The 5,000-nt window shown below is 49.9% G+C and overlaps 2 protein-coding genes across 4 annotated transcripts in view; both read right to left on the bottom strand.

The window, feature by feature from the left end:
• Window positions 1-2,441: 2,441 nt before the first annotated feature.
• Window positions 2,442-5,000, bottom strand: part of ppp2r2ab (protein phosphatase 2, regulatory subunit B, alpha b) — a 41,633-nt gene continuing 39,074 nt past the window's right edge. For all 3 annotated transcript variants that reach the window (XM_042058373.1, XM_042058371.1, XM_042058374.1), the window contains one exon: window positions 2,442-4,592. The gene's annotated coding sequence lies outside the window, so the exon portion shown is untranslated. The remainder of the gene's footprint in view (window positions 4,593-5,000) is intronic.
• The window catches only part of bnip3lb (BCL2 interacting protein 3 like b), a 15,303-nt gene continuing 12,744 nt past the window's right edge, over window positions 2,442-5,000 (bottom strand). The window contains exon 6 of the mRNA XM_042058382.1: window positions 2,442-5,000. This exon is cut by the window's right edge and continues 540 nt beyond it. The gene's annotated coding sequence lies outside the window, so the exon portion shown is untranslated.

The raw sequence follows: 5,000 nt of genomic DNA, 5'->3' as shown, positions 1-5,000 counted from the left end.
CAATAACACACACACGCACACGCACGCACACGCACACACACACACACACACACACACACACACACACACACCTCTGGGGCCAGCGAGAGGGGCTGTCTCTGCACCCGCTCCCGAAATAGAGCCCTGGAGGGATGTCAACAAGCGCTGTTACGTGTGTGTCTGTGAGCACCCGCAGGGGAATGTGGCGGCTGGAATGTGTGCCAGATTCTGGCCGGGTGTGTGTGCGTGTGTGCCGTGTATGAGGGCCAGCCCAGTGCTCACTGGCCAGCACAGCGCAGCGTAGCGTAGCACCCAGTGGTCACTGGCCAGCACAGCGCGGCGTAGCGTAGCGTAGCACCCAGTGCTCACTGGCCAGCACAGCGCGGCATAGCGTAGCACCCAGTGGTCACTGGCCAGAACAGCGCGGCACAGGGTAGCGTAGCACCCAGTGCTCACTGGCCAGCACAGCGCGGCGTAGCATAGCACCCAGTGGTCACTGGCCAGCACAGCGCAGCGTAGCTCCCAGTGCTCACTGGCCAGCACAGCGTAGCGTAACGTAGCACCCAGTGGTCACTGGCCAGCACAGTGCGGCGTAGCATAACACCCAGTGGTCACTGGCCAGGACAGCGTAGCACCAAGTGGTCACTGGCCAGCACAGCGTAGAGTAACGTAGCACCCAGTGCTCATTGACCAGCACAGCGTAGCACAGACGCAGTAGCATGACTTGCATAACTGCAGCCATCCACTCTGGTCAGAGAGAGACATGTGCTGCTGCTGCTGCCACAGAGACAGCAACACAGAGTGCACACACACACACACACGCACAAACTACAATGCAGTCCAGTCTAACACACACACACACACAGGTTGCAAAGCAGTCTACAGTCATCTACAGCCACACAGGATGTAAGTCAGTCATGTCACATACACACACAAACATACACACATACACACATACCAGATGTGCTGACGAAGCGATTCTGGAGTGTGACGAAAGCCTTCATTACGCAAGCTTCCTGCCACTCGCTCTGCGGCAGGGTGGAGTGCAGCTCGGGCAGAGGACAAACACCAGCCTCAGCCTCTCACTACAGCAGGCCACACACACACACACACACACACACACACACACACGACCCAGCCTCAGGATCTCACAACAGCATGCCACAAACACACACACACACACACACACACACACACACGACCCAGCCTCAGGATCCCACTACAGCAGGTCACAAACACACACACACACTAACACACACCTAAGCCTTGGGATCCCACTACTGCAGGCCACAAACACACACACACACACACACACACGACCCAGCCTCAGGATCCCACTACAGCAGGCCACAAACACACACACGACCCAGCCTCAGGATCTCACTACTGCAGGCCACAAACACACACACACTAACACACACCTAAGCCTTGGGATCCCACTACTGCAGGCCACAAACACACACACACACACACTAACACACACACACACACGACCCAGCCTCAGGATCCCACTACAGCAGGCCACAAACACACACACGACCCAGCCTCAGGATCTCACTACTGCAGGCCACAAACACACACACACACACACTAACACACACCTCACCTTTGGGATCCCACTACAGCAGGTCACAAACACATACACACACGACCCAGCCTCAGGATCCCACTACAGCAGACAACAAACACACACACACACTAACACACACCTAAGCCTTGGGATCCCACTACAGCAGGCCACACACACACAACCCAGCCTCAGGATCCCACTACGGGAGGCAACAAACACACACACACACACCTCAGCCTTGGGATCCCACTACAGCAGGCTACACATACACACACACACTTCAGCCTTGGGATCCTACTACAGCAGGCCACTGTGGCAGTCATCACACACGCCTTGGGGCCACAGAGTGCTATATGACGCCACGGAACATAATTGACAAGCTGAGAGCTGAGAAGTACTGCTGCAACTACCAAACACACACACACAAACATAGACAAGATGCAGGATAGTCCAGTCACACAGAAAATCACACACACACACACAGGCTGCTGTTTGACCTGACAAGAACTGAACTAACCCAGAGTTAACTTTCAGTGAGCCAAATTTCCATTGCTTTAATGGACAGCAGGCTTTAGGGCTGGAAAAACCGAGAAGACTAGGAGCCAGCAGTACACACACACACACACATATATAGAGAGAGAGACGCCCATTTCCCCCTAACCAGAGGGTCTACTGTAGAGTGTTATGGGGTTAAGTGAGGTCTTGGTGCAGAGGTGTTCATGGGATGAAACGAAGAGAACCAAGTGGATAATCAAACGCAGAAGACCAATTCATTAGGAGCAGTTTGTTCTTAAATTTTTATTGATACAATCTGTTCAATTGTCCAATCAGGGATGGAAAAAAATTAAATAAAAAACAAGTACTATATATTTTTTTTTTTACAAATCTGGTAACTAGGTCTGTCTTTGCCCTCCTGACATGTTGTTCGGTGGAACGTGTCCCCTCCTCCAACTTTATTCCATCTAAATTCCGTCTAAAACACACCGCTGTTGTCTTCACCTCCCATCAGTCCTGAGCCACTTCCTCTGTGGTGCGTTCAGTTCGTTCTGAGTAGCTTGAGTCTCCAAAAACAAGAGAAAAACAAACACGCAACAAAACCAAAAAAAAAAAAAAAAAAAATACAAAATAATAACCAAAAAATACAAACATTTAACACAAAACACACTGAAGAGAATGAAGAAATGCAAAATGCTGTTTTTTTTCTTCTTTTTTTTTTTCGGCAGCCAAGAGAACCCAGCCCTGACTGTGTGGCAGCAGATACTCCGTGCACCCCACCCCACGTTCATGCACTATGAAACACTACGTCAGGTCTAACACGCCCTATGATACACTACGATAGCTTCATGTCCCCTCCACTCATGCACTATGAAACGCTATGATAGGTATAAGAAGCTAGCCTGGAAAAATCCAAACTCATTCACCAAGTGAGTGGTGACTCTGGGAAACGTTTGCAACACTTGCATCGTGACGGGCACTAACTTTTAAATCATTGGTCCAGCCTTACCAATCACATTTATCAGAGATTCCTAACGTTACTTCCTATTTCACCTACACTTTTCAAACTGACAATAATCAGCATCAACAGTCAGGAAACAATGCATGTGGGTCTACCTTTGCTGTAAATACATTTCTGCATTTTTCCAACTGCATTTTTTGATGTTTGCAGGTGTTTCTGCTTCTGTTTATCACAATAAGGTTTGGTTTCGTATTCCCCTCTCGTCGCTGATTGGCCTGACATTTTTGTTGTCTGAAGGGAAACGGTTATGGACTATGGTGTTCCAGACTAGATCTCCCTGAAAGAAGATTTAGGTGGGTGGGGCCAGGCTAATAAGAAGCTGCATGGCTCTACTGAACAGGCCCAGGGGTCAGGGCTCATGAGAATGCACTATGAAACAGCATGATGGGTACAACAAGCTGCATGGCTCTACTGAACAGGCCCAGAGGTCAGGGGTCATGAGAATGCACTATGAAACAGCATGATGGGTACAACAAGCTGCATGGCTCTACTGAACAGGCCCAGAGGTCAGGGCTCATGAGAATGCACTATGAAACAGCATGATGGGTACAACAAGCTGCATGGCTCTACTGAACAGGCACAGGGGTCTTCTGCAGGCGATGACGAGAAGAAGAAATGTATTAATTTATGCATTTAGCTGACGCCTTATTCCAAAGCTAGAGGCAGCCATGCTAGGGGCAGCCGTGGGGTTGCTGAAGGGTTGCCGGTTCGATCCTCGACCTGTAGGAAAAATGTGGGCAGATACCAATTACAAGGGGCAGTCTCCATGGGCAACTCGGGGTTCAGTACCTTGCTCAAGGGGGCAGATGGGTCATGAAACCCATGACTCCTGAGGCTACTACATGCTAGACTATTACTGGCCGGAAAGAAGCATCTAGAAACGGAGACCAACTAAAACTAGATGCGCTCTGAAGCTGCAAGCAACTTAAGCTGGAAGTTTTCAGAAACGGAGAGCATCTGTGTTGGAAGAGCATGAGGAGGCTGTGACTGTGTGATGTAACCATAAGACGTCCGCTCAGGTTGCCCCATCGGCTGGGTCAGAGAGATGGGAGGAGCGGGGTCCAGCGGTCACATCACACCACCCACACCAGTGCATCATGGGAGTGCGGTGTGGAGGCCTTGGGGTGGGGTGTTGTGGGGCTGGGCTGTTGATCCTCACACACAAACAGGGAAAAAAACAGAGAAACTAATCTCTGAGCACAAACAGAGAAAGCAACACGGAGTTGGGCCAGGGGTCAGGGGTCGGCCAGGGGTCACTGCGTCCTTTTCACCTGGCCGTGACTGCACCTGCTTGGCCTGGTGTGATATGACGAGAAAAAAAAACCCCATAAAGACAAGCGTGGGTGAATGCCAACCTGAAGCCATCCGGTGCCAGGCCCTTACACACAGCTCACACTGCCCGCACACGGGTCAGCTTGGCGTGCCGTTTCCATGACAACACATAGAGCAGGCATTTGTTCCCATCATGCATTTTTCTTCTTGTTAAAAGATAAGACAGAGGACATTAGCAAAGTAGGTACTTATAAACTTGTGTGTGTGTGTGTGTGTCCGTATATATATGAATGTGTGTGTGTGTGTGTGTGTGTGTGTGTGTGGAGATGGAGGACCAAGTCAGTCTCCATTCCTCATGTCTTCTCAGGCCACTGGATCCTCTACTATGTCCGAATACACACAAGCTCTCCAAAAGTCACTGCTCTGAACTACAACACACACACACCACATACACACACACCAAACAAGCTCTCCAAAACCACTGTTCTGGGCCTTAACTGAAAAACATAACTACATATGAACTGAAACTTAGAGTAACATGCACTTTAAGTCATCTGGAACAAAAATGCGTTTTCACATTTCCAGATTTTTGGAGTGAGTTCCCATTCAGGATGCAGGAATAAGTTGTGAGTGTGTGTGAGTGTATGCGTGTGTGCGTGTGTG

The sequence above is a fragment of the Alosa sapidissima genome, chromosome 13, assembly GCF_018492685.1.
Source record: "Alosa sapidissima isolate fAloSap1 chromosome 13, fAloSap1.pri, whole genome shotgun sequence".
In the NCBI taxonomy this organism is placed as follows: domain Eukaryota; kingdom Metazoa; phylum Chordata; class Actinopteri; order Clupeiformes; family Clupeidae; genus Alosa; species Alosa sapidissima.
This window is presented reverse-complemented; position numbering and strand designations above follow the sequence as displayed.